At 45.2% G+C, this 26,822-nt stretch overlaps 1 pseudogene; it reads left to right on the forward strand.

Annotated features, from left to right (window-relative positions):
• Positions 1-571: 571 nt before the first annotated feature.
• On the forward strand, positions 572-24,796 carry LOC115325811 (annotated as a pseudogene).
• The last annotated feature ends 2,026 nt before the right edge of the window (positions 24,797-26,822 follow it).

The following is a 26,822-nucleotide window of genomic DNA, read 5'->3' on the forward strand; positions in this document are numbered from 1 at the left end:
CTTTGTATTTCAAAACGCCGCCGCCTTAGCTGTGCTGACAGCGCGAAGCGTTTCGAACCCAAATTCGTCGGCGCCACAGTCCTGTCTAACATCTGTCTCCTGTCTAACATCTGGATATTTTCCGAAGGAGTGGAAGAAAGGGAAAATACTACTACTAAATAAAAAAGATAACGAAAAAGCAAAACCCAACGCCTATCGCCAAATTTGCCTAAATTCCAGACTCGGAAAAGTTTTAGAACGTGCACTCTATAGCAGATTATATTTCTTCGTTAACTCAAAAAAACTATTACACCCACGAAAATTCGGGTTCACACATCTTAAATCATCTACACAAGCTCTGTTCACACTTACTACACATCTACAAAAACTAAAAAATAAATCAGCAGCGGTAGCTATGGTATCCCTAGACTTTACAGGAGCATTTAACACACTATGTTATCCGGTAGTTTTGGCCTATTTAAAACACCATTCTTGCCCAAGTAATCTATACAATCTGCTATATTCATTCTTCCACGATAGAACCGTCACATATATCACTCCAAAAAAAGAAGAAATAAACAAATCAATTAATATGGGATGCCCCCAGGGCTCTCCACTGAGCCCCTTACTATGGAATATGTTGCTATCAGGATTACTTGAAAGAACCTTTCCAAATCACATATATCTACAAGCGTTTGCAGATGACATCGTAGTTGTCATAGAAGGGAACTCAAGAAGAGAATTAGAAGAAAGAACTATCAAAATACTGCAAGAAATAGGACAGTGGACATCCGAATGGAAACTATATTTGAACTACTCGAAATGTAAATGTCTAATAATAACTAGAGGGGAATTATATAAAAAAAAGACCCCCAATAATAAAATTTCACTATCATAAGTTAGAAATAGTGAAACAACTTAAAATTTTAGGAGTCATTTATGACTCACATTTAACGTTCTTACCACACCTTCAATATATAAAACAGAAAGTCCAAATTCATACAGCCAACATCTCAAAAATATACTCAACAAATTGGGGTATCACATCAAGCCAACTACGGGAAATATACTTACGAAGCATAGAAAGATATATAGTGTATGGATCACCCCTGTGGTGGAAACCATCAGGAAATTCACATATGTTAAGACAACTGCAATCCATACAAAGGTTACCATTACTTAAAATAGCAAGAGCGTTCCGCACAGTTTCTAACATAAGCCTGCCTATACTATGTAATATCATCCCAATCAACATTACTCTTGACGTAGAATCATTTATGTTTAATGTCTTCCAACTTAAGATACCCGCCCAATTCGATAGCTTTAGTATCTCCCCCACAGAGGTATCGTATCCTATTGATCTTTGGAAAACTCATCCAACAAAGAGATTCAATATATCATTCCAAAGAATCAATTTTATCACTCTATCTCAAATAAGCAACGTCATATCACTCTATACAGATGGTTCAGTGCACTTAGATCAGGTGGGAGCAGCATTCATTATTCTGAAAAACAATGGAAGAATTATAAAAATAGGAAAATATCGCTTACCAAAACACAGTACAATATTCGATGCAGAGGCTATTGCCATATTAAAAGCCCTTGATTATATTCTTGCAACAAGAGATGGACTACATTGTAACATATACACCAACAGCCTATCAGCTACAAGCATTGGCAAATCCAAACAATGCAATTCCTTTAATTGACGAAATAAAACATATAATCCAATCAGTCAACAGATTTAATACAACGGCTTTTTTTCACGTCAAAATCCATACTAATATTTTAGGGAACGATCTAGCCGACCAATTTGCAAACTCGGCACGTTATCATGGCCAATACATACACCTACCAAAATCAAAACAAAATGTAAAACATACAACAATGGAATTAGCACGTAGGAGATGGGATCACTCTTGGCAAAACGATGGCAAAAACACAGAATTATTTAAATGGATACCATCAACCAATCATATACCCATTAGCTTCCCTCCTTCTAGTAACATCACACAAATTATTACTGCACACGGCAGATTTCCTTTTTATTTCTATAGATTTAATATACACAACCACACTACTTGTCCCTGTGGACAAACTTGTACTAGTATGGATCATTACTTTACTGCATGCCATCTAACAAAACCATTTATTCAAAAACGTTCAATATCGCACATAAACTTGAATATTCGTCAAAAGCTACTAAACTCTAAAACTCATATAAATACTCTGGAGCCGTTAGTTAAACATATTTCAGACAACATTCCATAGTATATAAATAAATATATATATATATATATATATATATATATATATATATGTGAATGTATAAGTATGTGTGTTTATATGTGCGCGTGGGTGTACGTATATGTAGGTATGTATGCGTGTATGTATATGTATATATATGTATATATGATTATATGTATTTGTAACAAACTTGAGAATGGAAGATATCAATCTCAAGTGAAAAACAAAAACTACCGTAAAAAACATTTCTCACAGACAAACTTTTAACCCAAACAAGAACGGAATCCAAGAAAAAAAAAACCGAAAGTCATTTTTAAACCCTGAACTGCTAATATCCACACTGTCGATGGCCTTGGAAGACCCAAAAGTGGTGGATAGGGGGGTTTGGACCAGTTCCATTCTCCGGGCTTACTTAGCTTCTTAGAAAAAAAACAACAAAAAAAAAAAAACAACGCCATCTCCATGAGAAGACTCCATCTTTGGTTAGGAGAGCCGTGGACTAGTTCCTGGTTCGGAGCTTCTCCTTAGCTTTCCATCCTGAACCAACACCACAATCAATGGCAATTGGAAGGCCCACAACATGATCAGGGGGAGTGAGCCAGTTTCCTTCCCTGGGATTCCACTAACCACCCGCGACAAACAGCCATCCACAGAGAAAACCCCAAACAACAGGTTGCGAGGGCCTAAGACCAGTTCCAGGTTCTGGGCTTCTCAGCAAGAGTAAAGAGAGTATCTACAATAAAACTGGAACGAAAAGTCATCCACTCTCAGAGCAACACTGTTCAGGAACGGACAACCAAGACAGACAGTGAAAAAGAAAAGAGGTTGATCTCTTATTGCGCCCCTCAAGACCGACCACCAACAACAAACAACGTACGAAAAGAAAAGTAATACTGATGAAAACGACTAAATATTTAGTGTCTGTTTCAAGACACTAAATATCACTCCTTCCATTCTCAAAAAAAAAGATTAATAGCAACAGATGATAAGAATACAGGATGCAAACACGAAGTTTTATAACTGTGATCCTTCTCCCTCGGGGGAAAATGTAAATATGTAAATAGGTAAAAACTAGGGTATGTATAGCTGTAATAATAATCTCTTGCTGTAAAATATAATCATTAAAAAAATCAAAAACAACGAAAAATTACAATGCTCTCTGCTCCCTCCCCCCCCCCCCCCCCCCCCCCGTCAAAAAAATAATTAAGGCGACAGACAAATAAGAAATAAAACGAAAACATACATGAGAACGCCAAGATACGTAGAAATACATAACTAATTTTAAAAAGAAAATGATTAAAAGAGAATAAAATTTTAACATTGTTTCCAATTCATTTTCTTATATATTCCAGTACGAAAATTTTAAAGCAGACAACTTCCTCGTCGTCAAGAACACAGAAGACAAGAGGCAGGACCAAGCGGAACAACAATTAATAACTTAATACCAAAGGAAAAAAACGCAACACAAACACTCATAATTGCTCCCAAGATTCTCCAAGTTCGTTCCAATGCCAACGTCCAGCTGTCTCCCTGTTTTTCTTTTTAATTGGCTTTAAGGACTAAAGAAACGTTTGGTCAATTACGGCCCTCATTTTTTATATTATATTGGATCAAACCTGTTATACCGTCAGGTGGTGCAGGTAGAGACAAACAGTTTATTTCCTTTTTTTATCTCTCACTTAGAAATTGAGTAATTGAGTCCGATGGCTACAATCACGGCAAGTTTGTACAAACAAGTATCGGAATTTTTCATCCAACTGCAGCATTAACAATTTGAAAGTCGTCTGCTACCATAGAGATCGTCTGCTACTGTCGGAAAGAGCACCACGAACATCCGTAAGCTCAGTAGACCAGATGCAACGGCTACAAGCGCGCCGTCAATGATGATGATAGCGAGTATTAATGCGGAGCTCGCGCCCTCTCAATGGCGCCACGCAAAGGGACCCCCCTCCGGAGCGGAGTTCCAGAAATGAGTTGGTTCTAATAACGTTCTGGACAAGTGCCCCATATTTATCACGTGACTGGTCCCTATTTGTCACGTGGTACTTGCGCTCTTTCGGAAGCTTCCTAAGGTCTTGGAAAGTTACTTATTCATCTTCGTTTGAAGTGCAAAAAAAGAAAAAGAAACAAAGATTAATAAGTAACTTTTAGAGCTCAAAGGAAGCTCCTTAAAAAGAGCAAGAAGACAAGATAGATAATAGACCCGTGCGCCGGTCAGACGACGGCGATGGTGCCCCGGAGCAAACGAACTTGCGGGGCGTCGGTGGCGTGGAGAAGCGCGTTGAAGCGGCGGCGCACAACACTAAAGGCCCATACGCATATTCGCGTTTGAGCACGGTGCGTTCCGTAGCGGCAAGCGGACGCGTTGCGTTGCGAAGACCGCTTGCACCAAACTTGTACGCACAGTTGCGTTGACACGCAGTCAACCACAGTCAAGAGCCAATAAGAACGCGCTATCGTCGCTAGTGGCTCACCAATAGTAAGCGAAATCCAAGGCAACATGGCGGCGCACAGCGACAGCGTCGAAGTGTTCGATCTTGGGACAATCTCGCCGGCTTCCCCGACGTTTTGTCAAGCTTGAACCATCGCAGCCTTGGAAAATACAGTCCCCACCGCTCCCCAAAACGAAAAAGCAAGCACTGCGACCGGCGAACCGGTTACGTCTCGCCGAGTCGGCCGGGTGGGGCGAGCGAACACGTCACCCCCTCTCCTCTTTCGGCTTCTGATTGGTCGGACGCACCAGAACGCACCGCAACGCTTCGGAAAGTTGAGCGAGTCTCTACTCGCTTGCGTCGCGCTACCGAGCGTTGCGGGAAGGCGCGCGTCGCTCCGCAAGCGACCGCACCTGGCCGCATAGAACTACGCAACGCACTCAAACGCGTTCAAACGCGAATGTGCGTATGGACCTTCAGCGTGCGGCGGCGGCGACGCAGCGCAGCAGCGCACAGGTCTATCACGCGACCAGCGGCGGGAGCCGCGGGTGCCAACTACAAATTCGTTTTGCGCCGTAAATATAGCTCTAAACATTTCCTTTCTTCTCTGTAAATTCGTTTCATAACATACTTTTTCCATCTAGGCTGTTAAAAAATGTTTTTCCCCTTTGCATGTGTCCTTTAAAAATGACCTACAGTCGCAGCAACACTGGTACCGACTTTTCTCATGGCGGCCAGCATGGAGAGCCATAAATTCTAAGGAGGTTCCATGGGAAACGGCGGCCAATTAACTCCCCCCCCCCCCCTTTGTTAATGGCTCTACCTTTTGTAGCGGGTGGTAGCTTGTGCCACGTAGCCTAAGTCTAAAAAGCCGAAAACATGATCCCTCCCGCCCTTTTAAGACCAAGTTTCTGCCCCTAACTATCACCAGGCAGTGCGGGATAACACCAGGATGAGCTCTGGGGGATCGGGCAAAAAAAATGAAAGACGTTTACAAAACCCTGTAACGCCGAATTAGAGCGCAGCTCGTGAGGAGGAGGAGGGAAGGGTACTGACGTTAGGATAGACCCCTCCTCTTTTCCTCCTTCAAGCTTCTCCCCTCCTCTCCCCCCTCATCCCCCTCCCTCCTCTTTCCCCTTCCCTAATCTTCCTCGTCCCCCTCCCCCTCCTCCTTCCACTCTTCGCGCGTTGCATCATGAGAAATATACCGAAATGCACCGCGCGGTTACGCCAACGCCGACGCCGCTCAAGCCGGAAACGGGCGCCTAAGAGCTGCGCTCTAAAAACTAAAAGCATCACTCCCCGCCTCTTTCCCCTGGCGAGGGAGTCGCCAATTTTCCTCTAGTCAAACCTTGTCGGCGTTACCCCTGCACCGGATCCCCTGGGGGACAGAGTTGAGACTTTCGGCAGGAGCCACACGGGAGGGAGTCCCAATTTTACTCTGCGCCGCCTGTTCCCAGCTGTGCTAGTTAGTTGTGCATAATTCAATTTTCCCTAGGTAATTAAAGACTTCAGCGTGTTGGTGATCTACATTGACTTAAAACGAAAGAAACACACAAGAGAACGAAACAGACGACACAGCTTTCGACTTGCCACTACAGGTTTACTGGGGCGGCTCGCCGCTCAGAGCTCGACTTGGGGAGGCGATGGGGAAAGGGGGGAGGGGGATGAGGGTGGGTGTAAGAAACACAGGGAGACCGTTGCGGGGACCAACACAGCGGGCGGTCGGGACTCTGGTCCACGGCGTGGTCTGGTCCGTGTCGCCTCTCTCGTGGATGACACCTCGCGTCGCTTCGTGCCGTCGGGGGCGCGGCGGAGAGCGGGGGAAGGGGGGGGGGGGGGGTCATCGGAATTTCTCGGGGAGGGTGCAAGACGGACCAGAGCACTAGAGGGTCAAGCGAAAACAGAAGGCGAGAAGAAGTAAGAACAGAGGGCGGCTTTCCGGGGTTGTTTTTGTTTGCCACTGTTTTTCCAAACCTTTAAGTTCCAGTGACGCGTGGGCTGGGGGGCGCTCCAGCCTCGCAGGAAGCTAATCTCTCTCTCCGAGAGGGAAAGGGAAGGGCTGGAAAGGTTTGTTGTCGCCGACTTTATGCTTACGGCAGCGTTGCCACTAGTGGCTACTTTTCGCCAAATTGGCTACTTTGGGGAGCACTTGGCTACCGAAAATTACGCATGGCGATTTGGCGAATTTTTGGCTACTTTCTGCGGCCTGTTGCGGCTCTCAGTAGTATCGCACAGACATATGTTTCCGGGCCAAAGCGGGCTCGTTCTGCAAGCTTTGTTCATGTATCTTTAAATGCTGGAAATGAGCGCGCTGACTGAAAAAAGTAAAGAAACACTGAGAGCGTTTACCTGGACTCTGCAGAAGCTGACCTTGTGCAGGGATTAACTTTGTGTTGGAGAAATATGCTTCAGTTTTTGTAGAAAAACTGCAAACGCGCATTCTTAACGCAACAGCTATAGATAATAAGCTACATGTCGTCAAACCACATTTGGAGATATGGGAGAGTTTGCACCATAGAAACCGTCACCATGAAGTTTTAATGTGTCGTTTGAGAATTGGACATTCACGTGCCACCCATCGACATCTTCTTTGTGGTGAGGACACCCCAGTCTGTGAGCATCGCGGTGAATATGCTAACTATACTGCATATATTCTATGGCACTGCAAATTATTTGATCAAGAACGTCGAACAAGTTTCCCTTCACTTTCCTCATTTCTTCACTTTCATCCAGCCTTCTTGCTGGGAGATGAACCTTTAGTTTGGTCACATTTTAGATTTTCGTAAAAAAACTCGCTACCTGCACCCTCCTGCAAAGTAATTCCTTTCTTTTACTATAGACTCTTTTAATTATTTCTTTGGCGCAGCATGACCTATGTTGCTTTTTGCGCCATTAAATACCTAATAATCAATCAATCAGCACTCCGCAGGCTTCAAGCAATCAGTCCGGAGGTTGTAATGGGGCCCAATGCTTGCCGGAAAATTTTTGAGTTTGTCTCCTCACCTTTTCAGCACCTCTAGGAATGAGCTAGAAGCGGAGATCCGACTACTGTGGTCTGTTTTTACCACGAACGAGACGAGCTCTGCGTTAAGCTTTTGGTACTAGGCAATGGTTTTCAGGGATGCTGCTGCTACACGCCCTTTCTCAGAGTAATCGCGGGCGCCGTCACGTTTCTGACGCTTCCAGTCTCAAATGCCGAAGCAGACAGAGTATTCTCCCCCGTTACTGACCAAAACGGAACTTCTCAATAAATGAAGCTTGACCGTCTGGAGTCCACCCCAAGAATAAAGTTTGGCCTCCGACTGCAGCAGAAAACATCATTTCGATACATGGTCCCAGATGAAGCGCTCCAGAAAATGACTGCCAACTATTCTTGGGCCAGAAGCATCTACTAGAACTTCGCCGCACTGTTTGATATTAGTTTGAAGTGTTTGAACCGCCTCACCCTCACTCTTGTGAACTTCTGAACCTTTATGCAATTTGCGTCCGAGTACGGCCTGCACGTGTGTGCAGTAAACTCAAGACTGCTAGTATAGTGTTCGCTATTTCTTTCTTGTTTTTAATACCTTGATATTGTACATATTTGGTGTGGCGACCTGTTGGCGAAAAATCTCGAATAAAATGGCTACTTTTGGCTACTTTCTGCGCGTGATTTGGCTACTTTGACTCTAAACCCAGTGGAAACCCTGGCTTACGGATTCTATTATTTCTCTTCAGAATCAAGATCGGTGTCCCCCTATGATTTTTGTTTGGCTGAAATGGAGTGTGCAAGAGGAACATTTTTTTGCGTGGACAACAACCGGATGCACGGAATCCTCGGGCGGGCTCGTGATCTCCCTCGCGTGTTCACGGAGACGGTCGTTGATACATCGGCCCGTTTGACCGATGTACTCCGATCCGCACGAAAGAGGGATCGTGTACACGTTTTCTCGCGCGCAGGGGCGGAAGCACTGGGCGTATTTTTTAGTGCAGGAGGGCGGAGGTTCTGGATTGTTGACGCGCTTGCACATTCCACCCAATTTGAATTTTCAGGTGAAAAGAACCCTGGTGTCGAATTTGCGTGCAAGCGCACTCAAACACAAAATGGTACCATAATGCATTATGGTACCATTTTGTGTTTGAGTGCGCTTGCACGCAAATTCGACACCAGGGTTCCATGGTGTCGAATTTGAGAAAAATTACCATGGTACCACAAAATGGTACCATGGTACCATTTTGTGGTACCAAGATGGTACCACAGAATCGGCTCCAGATCACATAGCCACTTTTTCGGCCGCAAGTTGAAGAGGGAAATGCTCATACTCAAAGGAACCCCGAGTGTTTGTCCCTTCTTTTTCCCTTTTCTCGGTTTTTCTTAAGTATGAACGTTCACCAGTTAGCCTGCGCCACCACCCTTATTTCTGCAATGCGGTTCTTTTTTATCGAGCTTTTTCTGTGACTTCCACTGCGCAGAAAAACAATAACAACCTAACGCGTGTTTTATAGACCTACACACTGTTGACAAAGAAGTTCATATTTTGCCAAAACCAGGTGTGGTCAATGCGCGTGTGCAAAAACTCGTGTCACGTGACACGTGTGCGCAGGTGCACGCGTCGAAAGCAGCGCCACCACTGCTGCATTACGCATGAGACGGGTGTTGGTTTATGGGTAATAAATGTCAGGGAACAATTCTTAGCGCTAGTTGCTGAAAGTAAACAAATCGTTCCATCGCCTCCTTTTAAAAAGAAAGATGCCTCTATCGAAGGCTATATGGTGCCCCCTTTCGTCGGCGACAGACGGCTGACCACCCCAAAAATATCGCGTTGCCTCTGTTTTTATGCAAGCGGTCCGTTCGGGAATGTCCCGAATCTGAACACGCGATGACAGCCGCGAATGGGATGAACGTTTTCGGAAACGCAAAAATTAAAAAGAAAAAGAACCGGGCCAAGTTGTCTCGAACTTTTTTGGTACGCGTGGCAGCAGCGTACGTTTCCAACTCTGCCATGAGAGCGGCAATAACCTAGTTTTTCTTTTTTTTTCAGTTAGATATTAAAGGAACATATAATTTTTACGTTATAAGTGCAATACCCAATCATTTAAAAACCGCAACTATTTGTTAAACTTCTTCTAGTAAGTCAGATATATGTTTTTGCATGCTCTAGGCGAAATTTATTTTGCTGTTTTGTTTGATGCCTAGTTGCTGATATTCGTACCAAGACTGTTCATCAAATATCGTACTGCTCTGAACTCTGCGTAGGGATCAATGCGTTTCGCTCCTGTCGCCCTAGCTGGAAATGCCGGTGAGAAACCCTTAAATAAAACACACACAAACACACACACACGCGTGTCCGACAAAATACTCAATAAAAGTATTTAAATTACTAAATACCTGCTTCATAAAGTATTTAAAATACTACTCAAGTTACTTTCGCTTTAAAGTATCTCGAGTAGAGTACAAATACTTAGAAATGTAATTCAATTCCTTTTGAAGATACTTCCGCATTGCGTAATTTGAATGGACGTCAGTGACAACGACAATTATACAGTTGCGCAAATCTGGTTTACCAGAATGGTTTATTTGCACGCAACAACACAAAATGGCAAAAAAAAAAGACAACATCGCAGGGCTATTTTATGCAGTCCAACTATATAGGGTGTTTGCACATGACGTCAATCCGCTATTTTGTTGTTAGTTTGTTTTTCCAAACAAATTTACAAACTTAAAGGGTTGCATCGCAAACGGTTGAAGAGATGTCAGCGTGGTAATACATAAGCTTCTGTGCTCTACGCATTTGAGGGGTCTTGTAAATTCTTGGAATGCTCGAGTTTGGCACACGCCGGACAGCTTACAACAACAAAATGGTGGATGAAATTACGTCAGTGAAAACACCCTATAAGGAGCAGAATATTGTCACGAATGACAAATATTGAGGCGGCGAATAGTTGAAGAAACTAAACGTTTAATGGGGCGAACTTGCGCCCAAAACAAAATAGAGAAAGTCTAGCGTCGCAGCCGTCGATGTCGGCGAAAGAGCAGGATCAATCGCTGGGACGAGTTATGGCGCGTTCACACTGGAAGCCGGTCCGCAAACGCGAAGCGGATCCGCGCGTTCTCAACCGCAAAGCGGCAAGGATCGAGCGGTTGAAGCGCGTTTTTGCCAACCGCTCTGAGACCGATTTGTCCCAACCGCTTCACGAGTCGCAAAGCGGCAACCAATCACAACGCGATGCTGACGAGACGTCAGTGACTTTCGAAACAAGATGGCACCTGTCGCTGGTGAGGCGACCAAGGCGCTGTAGTCCTAGCGTTACAGCAGACAAATCAACGGAGAAATGTGATGTTCACGTCCGTCACTTGTCTCCGCCTCGAAAAGAATTGACTCATAATCTTAACGGGCTTCGCACCGGTGATTTGGTTCGGGTAAGAGCTTGTTTATTATTCCGGGTGCCACAGCACGAAGCTCGCTGCCTTGCTAGTCTCTGCCCGTGGAACGTCGGAACCCACCCCTGATCGCCCGAAATGTCAGCGTTTGTACCCACCAAGATAGTCGCGTGAACTATTGAGAGCTTTAGACATCGTAATGACCACCACGAAGGCCGATAGAGACGCCGTGAGCCTGATTGCGTAGACAACGCACTACCGCGAAGCGGGCAGGGTACCTGCGCTAGCTCGACCTGTAACGTTTACTACTAACAAAAGAAATAAAGTGAACATACCCAAGAAATAAAGGGTACGTACCAGACAATGCAGAGGTAATCCTTACGGCGTTTATTTGAGCTGAATGACAAACAAATAGTAGACTCGATCGACGCGCGAGTGACGAGATGAGCCCGCCACCAACGAAGCCACGACCGGCTAGCACCGAACACATTCCCCCGCACCACGGTCCACCCCACCGCTCACAACTTCGAAAATGATAAGAGCGAACAACGAGGGGGGAAAAACTGGCCCTCTATCCCGAAAACAAGGTCAGCTATTCATGCGGGAAGGGCCCACTTCGAAGAAAAGGTCGGGGGCATCCTCTTCTGAGTCAGCAAGGCACGCCTAGCTGAACTTTGCTTGTGGGCGAAGTCAAGGGAATCACAGGCGAGGTTCGCGGGTCTAGGCTTCTTTTTTCGCTGCCTGAACTCGTGATGTGTGCAGTGTTGCCAGATGGTTCCACAAAAAATCGCCAAACGTCTGGGAAGTATAGCCCAAATATAGCCAAAGCTGTAAACAAAATATAGCCAAAATAGCCAAGATTAAAACAATTATTTTCAAGCCTTTTATTGACAATTTTTCACACATATACCACAAAACACGTGCGATTCTTTATTTAACCCTCAGATGCGCCGCACCTTGTGTACATTATGTCACTTTTGAATTTTTCAAAAATATGTTTCGGAGGGATGAAAATCCGTGCAGCACTGACCCTTCCTTCGTACGTTTTGAGAAATACCAAAACCGAAAAAGACAGCTTTACTGTGAAGCCTGGGAGATTTGATCATACAGTAAAAGAACAAAACACACAAGCAGAACAGTAAAAACACAGTAAAAGTAAAACAAACGAGAACCCCAGTATCTAATGTCCTTAACAATATTCCACCCGTCTATTTTTCTTTGTGTAGAATATGAGTATCCCCTATTCCGGTTCACCGTCCTTTCTTGGGTTGGGCGCCGACTGCAAGGTAGTCAATTGTTTAGCGGCGAAGCTGCGGACTTCTCGTTCTTAGGAACTTGGGTGCCCAAGGATTCTCGCAATGGGCACCAAACCATAGGTTCGAGTAGAACGCGCGCTACCGGGCCTGTGGTAATAGGGAAATCTGTTTGGTTTGCTCGACTGCGCTGTGGGGAGACCGCTTAAACTCTGCAAGCATTGATTCTCTGCGCATTGTGACAACCCCAAAGTTTGTTGAAGTTCGAAACCTTTCTCCTCCCTCTCTCTCCTCTAGACTGGACAAAAAAGAAACGATTTTCTTTGAAGCCGATAAGAAGTTAGAAAATTAACTAGTCGACCTCAAAGTTTGACGTCGAACTTGAGATTTCGACAAAAGTTTGCAGAATCTTTAGAAATAGCCCGAAATAGCCAGGTAGCCAACAACGCAATTTTGACGCCATATAGAAAAAAAAGTCTAGCCCAATTTGGCTATATATAGCCCAATTTGGCAACACTGGATGCGTGCGAACGTCCCGGAGAAAAATCTTCAGTGCGCCGAAATAGCAAAATTTTGGCTTTGGATCGTTGATTAAAGTGGATTGTGGATTGTGAAACAGGGTTGCCAAACGCAAGTCCCGAAACATCTCGCGTGATCGCCGAGAAACCGCCAACCGCCTCTCGGTTTGTCTGAACGGGGTCTCTCGCGAACCGCATCCGAAACCGCTTCGCGAACGCGGATCCACTTTCAGTGAGAATGAGCCATAACTCCGGACCAAAATTAAACAAAATTGGCTTGCTTTTGTTTGTTTATACAACCTTGATGGTAGTACGCCTTAAGAGGGCGCGGTACCTCTATTTATTCGTCCGTTTCAGCCACCAGATGGCGCGCGGATCGTAACGTGGTTGAACGAGCCACTTCTAGATGGCGCCAGTATCGAAGTGTGAAAAGGCCCGCGTTATCCGCTGCGTGAAATAGATCCCCAAAATGTGTCGTGTTCTCCCGGCGTAGGAAGTTTCTTCCTCCCTCGCGCGCGCTTGGTATGTCTGCGGTCAGTCAGCTCAGAGTGCATAGCATCGGACGTCAGTGATAATCAGAGGTCGGCATTTTAGGTCGCCCTCACTCACCCTCACCCTCACAGCCACACTCACCTAGGCCCCTCACTCACCCTCACCCTCACAGCTACACTCACCCTCAGCCCCTCACTCACCCTCACCCTCACAGTCACACTCACCTTCAGCCCTTCACTCACCCTCACTGAACCTCACGGCCCTCACGTGCTCACCGCCCTCACGGTCCTCACCGCCCTCACGGCCCTCACGCCCCTCACTCACTCATGGCCCTCACGCCACTCACCGCCCTCACGCCACTCACCGCCCTCACGGCCCTCACCGCCCTCACGGCCCTCACGCACTCATAGCCCTCACGCCACTCACCGCCCTCACCGCCCTCACGGCCCTCACCCTCACCGTCAAATACTACCATAAACTAAAAAAAAAAAATAATGGGCGTACAATGACCACGCACCCACTGGGACCTGAGTCAAGGCAGGAAACACTAACAACTAAAAGGGGAAAAAAAATCATGTTCGCATACACAGACAGAACGCCTCCATCGAAAGAAATGAATCATGCGCTTGTTCTGCCAGTCTCGTTGTGCGTCTGTCAAAAGCCACAAAGGGGGAAGATTATCAGCGCTTCACCACTTCCCCCCCCCTCCCCCTAAAGAGAAGAAAAGAAAGGTTTCTTGGGCGCTCGCGGTCGCCCAAGCGACGACCTTGGAAGGGTATGCGATTGTAGCACGTTTGTCCCGCGGCAGTTCCCCTGTCTCAAATGCCCACCGTCCGTTTCTCCCAAATACCAGTCTTATCTTCTCGAGTAGCAACTCCGCAGTGATTCTGAATCATTCCGATGCTTTCCAACGTTGCAAAACTGTGAGACGAATATTTGCACACAAGTATACACTGTTTGCAGAGCTATCTACAGCGCTAAAATTCAAAAGTGCTGTGTTGGATTCGGAAACTGGTGTAGGTTTAGCTAATGAATTTTCCAGAGAACGATAGTAGTTTTCGGGGTTCCAGGCGACCGGACAGGTCGCAATTATTGGTTCATTAAAAATTGTATTTTATAATCACAATCGTATCATCAAGGGCACACCATTTCCTCATCACTTCTTCTACGAACAGAGTTGCTGTATTCGTAGCACACGTAGATGGAAACGGAGACTGCCCAATTAATATCTTCATGGGTCTAGGAGAACTCGTCACAAGCCAACTCGTCACAGCCAACTCGTCATAGGTAAACTCGTCAAATAGGGCAAGTTGTCATAGGGCATCTCGTACACGAGGAAGTCGTAACAGAGAGCAACTGACTACTTGTCCACTTCGTCACAATTTAACTTTTTCGCCGATCTTGCGTTTGCAATTGGGCTTGGATAACTGATGAAAAATATTAGATAAGCTGGCGGCTTGAGAGCTCGTACGTGTTCGCGTGCTTTGTTCGCTTTCCGAAGCGATAAAAACGCACGTGCTGATCTGTAAATATCGCACGCCGGGCCGTACCTGAGAGTGGTGTATTGTCGGCGACAAGTAAAGAATGCGCACGTTAGCTTAGGCCGTGCTTTGGTTGGGCGTGCGCGCTCGTGCTATCATGGGAAGCAAACTCATTAGCCACTCTGAAACATGAAAATATTGGGTTTAGAACTAAATATTTTTTTTTTATTTTTCATCTCAAGCTAACTCGTAAAGCAGGGCACGTTGTCATGGGGCATCCGAGGGTGGTTACTTTAACCTTGCAATGCTTTCTAACTCTACACACCAAGTACATAGCGTTGGGGTATTCTCGGCTACGCGTATACGAGTACCCTTCGCAAAGAAGCACGGGAGCGGCACGCTGGGTTTTAGCTAGCTCCATCTTACGAAATGCGGTTGTGCTATCTAAAGGTCCGCACATTTTGGCCCTATATATATACGTATTCGAAGCCGCCTCAAAGAAAAAAAACTCTTTGAGGTAGAGATTGAGAACAAAGAAGACGCCCCAATAGGCGAAACATAACTGCTACGCTCCTTAGCATCCTGGTGTGAATGTCTACATGCCACAGAATGAGCCTTGTTTTGTCATTGAGCAGTAAGTTCCGACCTAGCAAAGCTTCCAAAAAGGGTGTAGTAAAAAAGGGACGTCGAAAGTAAAGTTGTCACCGAAAAGCCGACCACACCGCCTCCGTCAAAACAAACAAAAGGAGAGGCCAAGTTTGAAGCTGAGACAAGTTCGATGCGACCACTTTTCTAATTGAACCCCCCCCCCCCCCTCCCTTTTTCCGCTTTCAAAAGAAAAGTCTGTGACGAACTTTTCAAGAACGAGGAGGTCACTGCGACCACTTTCCCTACTACGAGTTCACCTGGAACGAGATGCCCTCTGTGTCTAGTTCACCTATGACCAGTTTCCCTATGACGACTTGACTGTGACAAGTGGGCCTGTTCCCCTTCTTTTGGCAGGTACTGCGCAGCGATCACACACAATGCCTCTAACATAAACATGCTGCTCCACATGTGTACTCACAAGACGAGATACATCGTTCTCCGAACTCCGTTGAAATGGGCATGAAAGCGCGTAACCGCCACTTGGTTGAAGTTCTACTTAGAGGTGAAGCGTTCACCATAAAAAATCGTTAAATATGTCTTGTTGTTTTCTCGTTTCACTACAAAACTAAATTCACTTCAATTTTTTTTTTTTTTTATGTCGTCTTTACAGCGTTTCTACGTCGGTACTTTCGCGTTAGAAAACATCACATAATGTGCGAGAAAAAACTGTACGAACGATGCTGCATAGCCTCTTTTTTTTGGACATTAAAAAAAGTAGTTGGCTTCCCTTCGCACTGCATGTTTTAGCATGGAAGTTCCTATCTAATTATAATGTCTTCACCTCCTTAAAAAAATATACGGTTATATAAATTACCGAATTACAAAAACGTCAAAATTGCATAATTGTTTTTCGTTGGGACGCCATGACGACAGCGACACTTGCGTTCGCTTGTGCTTTTCGCCAGCCTTTCTACGATGAATCGCCAGGACCGCGACAGACAGCAGCATGACACTCCGGCTTCTGTGACGTCACTTTTTACCACTGCGGGACCACTTTTAATGTGTGGGCGGGATAGGACGCTAAACACACCAGTCGGAAACGCGCTCCAGGTGCCATAGAACTGCTCCTAAAATTTGCTGTCACGTGCTTTGCTCCGCGACTGTGATTCCCTCACGGCAGCTCTAACTGAGGTTTGCCAAATTACGGTGAAGCGGAGTATAGACAAAACAGACAGGAAACGAGCTGCGAGCATACGCTAGTCAAACTTACAACAAAAAGGATTGGTTTTTCCCCAAGCTGGACGACATTTATCAGGCATCTTTAGAGCTGCGACGCCCAAAATCACGCGTACTCAATAAGATTTTTATTTTCTCGCGTGTTTGTGATTATTACAACGCCCTGGAAGCAATATATATATATGATGAGGTCCATCTGAAGGGGTACCGATAACTGCGAGCCGCGAACATAAAGGATTCGCTAACATCCGTCAGTAGTGCGAGCGGTAAATCGTCACGCAAGCATACTCTCACAAGCTGCAAATATTTATTTGGCTTAGCAACTAGAGTATACTAACGGCACGTGATTATTATATACCCCCCCCCCCCCCCCCCCCCCAAGATACCATTTCTCGGTTCTTCGAGACCATTGCCCTAGTCTTCAACGGCCGCGGCTGCACGCCCACACCCCTGCCCTCGCCTACGGAGGTGCGTGGGCGAGGGCAAAAAGCCATGCCCTTGATAGACCATGGAGCTATGTCGTGTCGTCTGCTACTGTACCGCCAACAGGAGAGCGATAGCTCTGTGTGTTCCACATATGCGTGTTGCGCTATGACTCTGTACGTCTGTCCTGGAGGAAGATAAGAATATAGGGTATGTGACCCCCCTCCTAAGCTAGCAAAAACAAACAGTGTGACCAACCTATAGAGTGTACGTTTTGCATTTTATTGCGGTGCAGCACTACACGCTGACTCAAGGACGTAAACATGTGTTGGTCCCCAAAGTGTGTCCAAGGGGCACAGTGGCGATTTATTGAGAAATCGTATTGAAGGCGCGCGAACGTTTGCTGGAAGATACCCGCGTTAGACTCACTTTCTATTCTAATCATTTTGGCAATGACGTTTACTTGTTTCAACACAAGACATGGTGGACTCATAAGCTTAGGTGAACTGAAACCACAGAATGTACGGTCTTTAGATTACTTGCTTCGCGCATGTAATTAAATAGCTGTTGCGTCTTTTTTATTTGACGATGTAACAACCGTAATGCGAGAAAAAAATAAACATTTGAACGAGGAAAGATTAGGATACGAGGTGCCACGATGTTATGGAAGTAATGAATATACGACGGATGCTATCGTACACTTTTCACTTGATGGAGGTTTTACAAGTTGAACGTCGCGTTTATATCCGGTTGAAAATAGTATAACATAGACAAGGCTTCTACATCTATTGAAGGAGCATTTTCAGAAGTGGTGCTCCTACTTTGTTTGCGGTGTTTGACGAGCTCGGTGGTTTTACAGAGCCGGGCGGGAGAAAAAAGTAGGACTCTGCATTGATGGCTCTTACGAGCATCGCGATGGTCTACATCGCACACAGAGATCATATAATAATATCGAGGAAAAGGCCCAGCATCTTTTTTATGCTTTGCTGTCATAAACGCAAAAGCTGGTAAAACATCATTTGCAATGACAATATTTAGAGTCCTTTTGCTTTATTTCCGCAGAAACAACCGGCGAAAGTCATTGTATCAGAAACAAATCACGCTGACGAACAGTTGAGCAAAGGCAAAGCGCAGATGCAAAGCGAGCGCGCTTCGCCTCGTTCTGTATCTCGGGACCGACGATGTCAGCGTCCGCATTGAATCCCCCCTCTCTCCGCTGCTGTCTGCCCCGCTGACCTCAAACTAGACGTGGTAACCGAAATCACATTTTTCCCTCACTGCATGGCAGCCTTCCAAATACATCACGGCTGGAGAACTGCGGTGGGTTGCTAACTCCACAGAACAGATCTATTTACTGTATAAAAACATAAATCTCGGGACGCACTGCAATATTCTGAGTCATTACCCACCCCAATTGTTGCGTCTCTTCTTTCAGCTAACGTTCAAAATCGAGAGTAAAGTCGCACCTGTCGCCAAAACAACCATAACGCGCAGAAAGAAATATGAACGAGGAAAGGATAAAATACGAGGTCCCATGGTGTTGTGAAAGTAACGAGTGTACAAATTATATTATAGAATATTTTTGTGTTGGCACAAGGGAGCGGTTCCTTGTGCTTCGCTGGGGTTATTTGACGAGCTCGGCGGTCCTACGAGGCCACATATATTGGAGAGAGGTAGAAATTTTCGTACGACTCTTGTTACGAAAGAGGTTGGGTGTGTCACTCAAGTCTAAACAAAAACGTTCAAGAGTTCCTTCTTTCTTTCTTTTTTTTTCTCTCTGTTTTCAGAACAACTAGGCACGAGACCCCAAGGATTAGTAGGCCACTTCACTAAGCGAAGCTATGGAATGTTGAGGGTGCTTAATTTTCTGTTAGGCACACAGAAACTCCCCACTGTGAACTTCTTTGTGCGAACTTCGGGAAACCGATAATCCGCAGTGTGAACAAAAACGACTTATCGGGGTGCCCAAGACTTCGCTTTTGACCGCGTTGTAGATTATCATTTGCGTGGGCCAGAGTTTGAAAGGAATCGCGATCGTTGAGGCGTTTGCTATGCATCGCTGCAAACATAACATATGCACCACCTCCATGAGCATATCTCGAAAGGAGGTTGATTTTCAACGCCCGGAACGTTTGGCCGTTGTTTCCTCTGCGTGGCGCTACCAGTCAGCTTAGAAGATAGCGAGATTCAGCAGGCCGTTTTTCTCCTCCGTATCGGTACCTTCAAAGAACGCGTCGCAACTGAGCATGCACGCCTCCAGTCTTTTCTGCATAGTTCAAGGTCTCGTGGCGGATGACGCAGAGCTAAACTGGCGCTTAGCGGGTTGCGGAAACGATCTGCTGAAACTCCTTATTCTCCTCACTCTATTCTTCCGAACTACCTTTCCCTTCCCGGCCCTTTCATTCTCCCTTCTTTCTTGCCCTCGTCCAGTTTGCCTTGCAAAAATACGTTTCGAAGTCGAAGTAAATAAATCTTGTTGCAGTTCAGGGTTGCCTTCCGGCGCTTTGGCCTTTTAGCAACTTCATTATCCGGTGTTCAGCGTTTCGATGTTTGTTATTTTGATAATGCGAAGTTTTGAACTCTACAAATCACCTCTATTCACCAAGAAAAAAAACACACATAATTTTAGGGCAAACTTTATTATTCTGAGTTGATAAACATCCGCCGGTGACAAGAATACTAAATTGGTTACAACCGAAGAACTCAGGTGATTCAAAATATTCTATTCGACCTGGGTAAAACCAAAACACTCCAGTCGGTGACTGTTCCCGCCCTAGCGACGGCTAGTTTCTTCGAAACGCCTCCTCTGTAGAAGTTTGTGAAACATTTTATCTCGTCAATCCTCCATCCTTCCAGTGCCTATTCAGTGGTCGATGTGGTTCTTGGAAGACAACGTCAACAACATTAGTGTCGTCCGGAACCATTGACCTTAGAAACGCACCTCTTCGCTTGGGGAACTGACATGCGTTGATTGTTATTTGCTTCTTTTGCCTACTACAGACCATTCAAAAACTCGCCTTCTGGGCGCCACCAACTTCGTCTACTGGGGTGTGAAGCGCGTTCGAGCGTGTGCAATAGCTCTCTAGGCCAAAAAATTGTACACTGATTATGCGTTCACACGCATTTTTGGTCGGGATAGATGCTCCCACGAGAAGAGCGTATGAGATATGTGAATAGAATTGGAAATGTTCTTGTCCAATCGTATTTTTCTTCCTCTGTTATCAACGCTTTTTAGCATCATCACGAGACGTTCAATCATAATAAACTGGTGTTTAAAAAAAATAAGCACCGAAAAACATGCACCCACTTTTTGCTCAAAAATAAACACCGGAAAAAACATACTTTAATTATTACCCATGTCAACATTTTTGAATATTTGTGAATTTCCGGAAGAACAGCGAGTTATCACCCTCCCCTAAGAATACCCTGGCTACAGAGCAGGCGACCCGGTTTTCACCACGTCAGATTGCGGTGACCACGAACCGTACGGAGCTCACAGAACGTCCGTGAAAAATATAAAGGAGGTAAAGAACGATCTACTCTGTGCGCATTTCATCCCCGACTTCCACAACCCTAAGGCGGAAGGACGTTTGTGTGAAAGATAACGATAAAATAAAACTTTGCGTCAGAAAAAAAAAGTACAAACAAGCACAACGCATTGACGGATCACGAGGTTGAGGAACACCTCGCGGTCCGCTTGCCATAGGACGGTTGTCTTCGACCCATAGCTCCAAGGTGAATTTGCCACGTGCGAAAACACGGAGACCTATCCACCGAGAACCAGGAAAGCGAGACACGCACGCTGACGCCTCGGCGTGCACAATGAAACAGGATACGGGCGCGGAATACGGTCGCAGAAGAACACCTTACGGCGAGCCTCGCACACTCGCGGCTTGAGGACCACCTTCGCTCCTCTCGCTAACAAAACCATCCGGGCTGGAACACGATGGCTCGATCTCACCAGGAACCTCAACGTGCGAAGCTTCCACACACTGTCGCTTACGAGTATTCTCAATCAGGCACTTCTTTAGCTTTCGCTTGCCGTAGAAAGCCTGCTTTCGACCCATGACGCCAGAGGCGAACGCAACACTTCCGAACGGCAAATATTCGAACGCACCAAACGCCAAGCGCCGCAGCGTTGAACTAAACCGCATTCGCTGTCGCTCGAACGAAAGAAGATCGCGTATGAATACAAAAAAAAATGTGTGCACCGAACTCAAACTACGGACAGAGACCGCCATCTAGCGGGAGAAGAACAAAATGCAAAGCACACGAAAAATTTTTTTTGTTTTCTTTTCCGAAAGAAAAAACTCGTTTTCGGAAATATCGCTGTAGTTCCGAAACGGATTAACCTACACTAATTATTTTGATACCAATCGATTCGTTATTAAATTTTAGAAGCACTTGCGCGAACACAACTGTTTTCTAAAAATTGGTAGATTATGTAAAACGTCATTAAACCCAAAATTGTCAAAACTACCGTTTTGAGTCGATCTCACGATTTCAAAATATATATTTGTGCTAAATACTGAGAAATATGATCTGCGCGAATGAAACAATTAAGTATTAATCTCGTTATCGTAAAAGTTTCAAGCAAATACAAAGAGCAGTTCTCTTGTAGGAATTTTTTGAAAACGTCAAAAATCTACATGTATTCTCTATGGCGCTTGGAGGTACTATACCCTCTTAACAGGTGACCGCTAGCTTAACGGTAGATGAGAAATTTAGCCAGTGCAGTACAACCGCTAACCTGGGGTTTCAACGTGCGTCACGCAGTACTGATTACATGAACGCGTGCCGGTACGAAACTCACCCAGATCAAAACGGGCGGGAGCGCTGGGGATCGAAGCAAGGAGGTTCCCATCGCAAGCTTTCGCTACCGCCACGCGGAGCACCTTTTGTACCCGCGTGGGTTTCTGGAACATTCAACAGAGAACGTTCCGCGCGAAGAACATTTGTTACTCAATCAGACGACAAGGTTCTCGAACTTACGAGGATGTCAAGTTGAAAGAATAAATTCAAGAGCAGTCCGCTCCCTGGAATCGCACCCGGAGACTCCGCGCGAGAGCCAAGCGCGGTAATCATTCGGACTCGTGCTCGCTCGGCAAAGCGCGTGACAATATCACGGATACATGTTACAAAACATTTCTGGGATAGAAATAAAGAGGTCGCTCTAGCTATAGTGATATCGCTGAATATCACGTCCTGCGGCGCACCTTAGACGCATCGTTTACCTACAATCCATGTTCCCTATATGGGAAGGTCACTATAAACAAACTTGGGATACGGATATGAGTGAATGGATAACGAAGAGAACCCACATAATAGCCACGGCAATGGTCGCACCTTCTTCAAGTAGGTTGCGTTTAGAAAGGCACTCAGCGTTGGGGGGCGCTTTGTTGGGAATTTGAGAGGTCATCCAGCTTTTAGTTCGTTTCCTGTCCTGTTCTCTGCTTATCAATGTTCGCTTACAGACAGTGTTCGCCAGGACAATAAGTGACGGACTGAAGACAAAAAGAAAATAAACAAGAAAGCCTAGACGTTCTGCCATAAAAAAGTCAAATATACAGAAAAAAATTCTGTCCACCTCTTATTTTTTTTTTTTCATTTCTTATTTTCTTGACAGCCAAGTCTGCATTGTTGTCGTAGGTCGTTTCTCGGTCTGCGTTGCGCCTTATTTTGGCAATCCTAACTTCCCTAAAACCACCCATTTTGTTTGAGGTTTTTTCGGGGGAAACTGTAGGAAACAAAAGGCGCCTTTGGGAACGCGATCAGAAAAGCTTCATTGTACAAACTTTTGGTTGAAATATGTCAGAATCGGCAAAAAATCGATGTCTTTTTTCCCGAGCTCAACCAAAGCCACCGCAGATAATCGGAGCTAGCAAAGAGATTTGGTTGCTCGAAAGAAGGCTCGCGTTTGCTCGTGCCATGCCCACGCCACTTCACACCGAAAAACTCGCAAAAATGGTGGAATGTCAGAAATGTACTTGAGATAATAAGTACGAGATACTCAGAAATGTAATTAAGATAGAGTATTAAATACTCTCGATCAAATGTATTTGCAAGATACTTCAAAAAGTATTTAAAATACAGCATCTTGAGTCGAGTATTTGAGATAGGCACAAGTCTGACACAGACGCGCGCACACACACACACACACACACACACAAACACACACACAGCAGGTCACTTGTTGCAGTTATTGTGCTGGGAGTTCAATTTCTAATCGCAGAAATTTTCACCATTCAGCTTGTAAGTGCAACAAACACTGGAGTACATCTTAAAGGGTATCATAATAACCCATTTAACGACAACTTAACGGAAGCGAGGCAAGCAAGTGTAGGCCATAACAAAAGCTCGGGAAAACTAAGTGGCAGCATTCGGACAACGATCACAATGTTATGAATATGAAATGAGTATGAGGCTTGAAGGTTGTGCTTATTTTTACGGATTCGGCGTATGCTTGTAAGATGAACAACTTACGAGCACATTTAGAATATACATAGATATGTATTGTTTTAGTGGCTAGATATTCCGTTTGTTTCCACGATCGAAGATACCCATTGTATATGAGAGAATATATATACACAAAAAGGGACGTGGAAGAACAGAAGGGAAGTCCTGTTTTGATGATGCTTGCTCAAAAGGTTTTGATCGTCTTGTTCGTTCTGCTACCAGGGGATTGCGAATGCAATGCTGAAGATAGCGACATGAAGCTCGCCCGTGCCCAGAATCATTTTGCCCTCAAGCTTCTCGAGGAACTGTGCAGCGAAGAACCGGAATCGAACATCTTCTTCTCGCCGACCAGCATCTCCGTCGCACTTGCCATGGTCTACGCCGCCGCCAGGGGCAAGTCCGAAGCGGAATTTTCCACTGCTCTTGGCCACACCGCAGCGGGACTGCCTAGCAGAGAATCTACACTGGAGTCTTACAAAAAGATTCTGGCAGAACAGCAGACTGATGATAATGCAAGTTTGATGATAGCCAACGCAGTTTTTGTGCAGAAGCTGAAAGTGCTCAAAAGTTACCGGAAGGAGCTCGTTGACATCTTTGCGGCGATGTATCGGCCGGTGGACGTTGGGGGAGAAAAGTCTGCCATGGAATCCGAGGTTAACGGGTGGGTAAAGAACAAGACCAAAGACCAGATCTCGGGCTTCAAAATTTCTGCAGGCACCATAACGGCGCTTCTCAATGCCATTTACTTTATGGGAGACCCCTTTCGATCTCAAGTATTCCCTCTCACTTCCTTTTTACAACAAAGGATCTGAGGTAGTTATGGTAGAAACCATGTCGCGAGACGGCACGGTATTGTTCACCTCTGAACCCGGCTTGAAATGTGAAGCCATAGAACACCCTTACAAGGGGGGTAGACACAGCATGATATTCGTATTTCCCAATGACAAAAATGGACTCGCCAAACTTCGGCAGGCCATAACTGTCGAGAGCATAGAAAAAAATCCAGAGAAATTTGAAAGAGACGGTTCTCATGTTTCAAGTTCCTAAGTTCGACATGAAAACGGAGTACAACATCGTTCCTGCTCTGAATGAGTTGGGTGTGGGTTCCATCTTCTCTGAGGCCGATCTGTCGGGAATCCCTGGCGGCGAAGGGCAGGTGGTAACCGAGGTCCAGCACAAGGCAGCCATTGAGATCAACGAAGAAGGCACGGTTGCCGCCGCCGCAACAGCAGTGCGTGCGAGCAAAAATCGTACGCAATCCTTTGTCGTGAATAGACCTTTCCTCTTCTACATCCGCGAGAAGGCTACCGGCCGTCTGCTGTTTTAGGGAGAAGTGCGCGCACTCCCAGCCATTAAATAAAAACATTCCTGGGTTGTGAATGCTCTCCGTTACACTGCTATTTTGTGACGTTACGACACGCTTTGATATAGCAGCATCGCGTCGTTTAGCAGAAGTATAGGACTGGATCTATGTTATAGATTGGATTTCTATACTTTCTGGTGATGAATGATTATTGTTATAGTGGAAGAGATAAAACGTTTACAGCGAAGCAACGTCGCATTCAAATACAGTCTGATTTCACTAACCTGAGGAGGCGAGTTGGCTGCTGTAGAGCCCCCTAGGTAGGCTATAGCCCATACTCAGACTTGTACGCAATCTGTTCCAAGTAACGAAGTTACTTGCAATCTCTAACATTCTGTAAGTGAACAATTACATATTTTACAAAATAATTTTAAAGTAATTTTCTTACTTATTTACGTAAGGGAATGATTGTAATCTGTTACATTTTTTCATTCACGAAAATAACGCGGGCATATAGAATACAAAACAAATTGTGTCTAATTTTTTTTTTCTTTTTGTAAGGGTAAGTTTTACCGAAATCGCATTGTGACCTGAAAACACACAACGCGAGGCCTGTGGTTCTTCAGATGCTTAAAAACTTTCTTCGCGTCACCTAAAACCTGGACTCAACTCTTTTTTTTTATGGCTTGGTGGTTTGCAAGTCGTATGTCGTCAGCTTGCGCTCCCACGGCGGGAGCGCAAGCTGACGGGGGGGGGGGGGGGGGGGGGCACACTCATACAAAAAAACGGATTCTCGCTGCAAAACAATATTAGGCACACTTTCAAAATTAAAATGTTTCTTCCCAACAAAAAAAAAAACACAAAAAAATAAAAACAAACAAAAAATCTGTGCACACTTTTTGTTGCTGTTTTTTTTTTGCTCTCGAAGACGCTGAGAGAACACAAAACGGTCGTCAACTGCGCCCCTTCCAAAAGTCCGAGACAATTACCAATGCCGTCCTCGGTATTGGGAACTTGAGCCGACCTCACTCACACTCACGATCATCCCAGTTTCCCCCTACAAAAGTCGCTCACAATCACGATGTATTCAAAACAGGGTCATCGCAGACTCTCGCCATCACGATTCAACGCGCCACTAAAACTCGCTCGCACTAACATCACGATTGATTCAAAACAAGGTCATCCCACACACTCAGCATCATGATGAGAGGCACCGTGCCATAATATTGGGTGGGAAGGCGTCTCACTTTACACCAGCTTACTGGCACTAGTGGGTCCCAAGTGTACTTCCATCAATCCAATCAATTTTATTTCCTTTCCATCTGAGAGGGGAAGGCAGGAAAAAAGCAGCATGTCGCTACTTGACGAAGCCCCCGCCTCCCCCTTACATCCGCAGAAGAAACACAACATATGAGTGAAAGAACAATCAAACATATATAAAAACAGATAATCGAGCGCTTACACAAGACAGTAGTGTCAATTATATACGTGCGAAGGGTTAAACAAGGTAAACATAATTCAGAGCAGCACACGCTTGAGTTTAGTAATGAGCACATGCACTACAAAGCACATTGACTTTGAAAAATACATACGCAACAGCCTCTGCACCTTCAAAACATGACAACACCTATTCAATAGATCACTCAAATAGGTCACGAATTTCCTTTTTGCTTGTGCTGGCCACGAAAATTCCCTTTGCTTCAAGGTTGTTTAAAATTCTTGGGAGAGTAAAAGCCAGTCTCTGTTCACCATAAGTGGTTCTTTAGCAGCGCGGTGCGGCCCAGTTTCGAGAATGACGAGTCCTGTATGTTGCGTCCCGCGGCTCCAAACCTGAGACCTAATTAAAAACGCTAACAGGGTTGTTTAATGATCTTTTATATGACATGAAAATCTTGCAACTATAGTAATTGGTGATTTTTAACGTGTCAAGTTTTTTAAACAAAGATTGCGTGGAGTGATCTTACGCTACATTACATATTATTGTTATTGCCCTCTTTTGCATTATAAAAAGTCTCTGAACGTTCGTTTTCGTAGAGGTACCCCAAACCAG

This window comes from Ixodes scapularis, unplaced genomic scaffold, assembly GCF_016920785.2.
Source record: "Ixodes scapularis isolate PalLabHiFi unplaced genomic scaffold, ASM1692078v2 PGA_scaffold13__105_contigs__length_92229423, whole genome shotgun sequence".
In the NCBI taxonomy this organism is placed as follows: Eukaryota; Metazoa; Arthropoda; class Arachnida; order Ixodida; family Ixodidae; genus Ixodes; species Ixodes scapularis.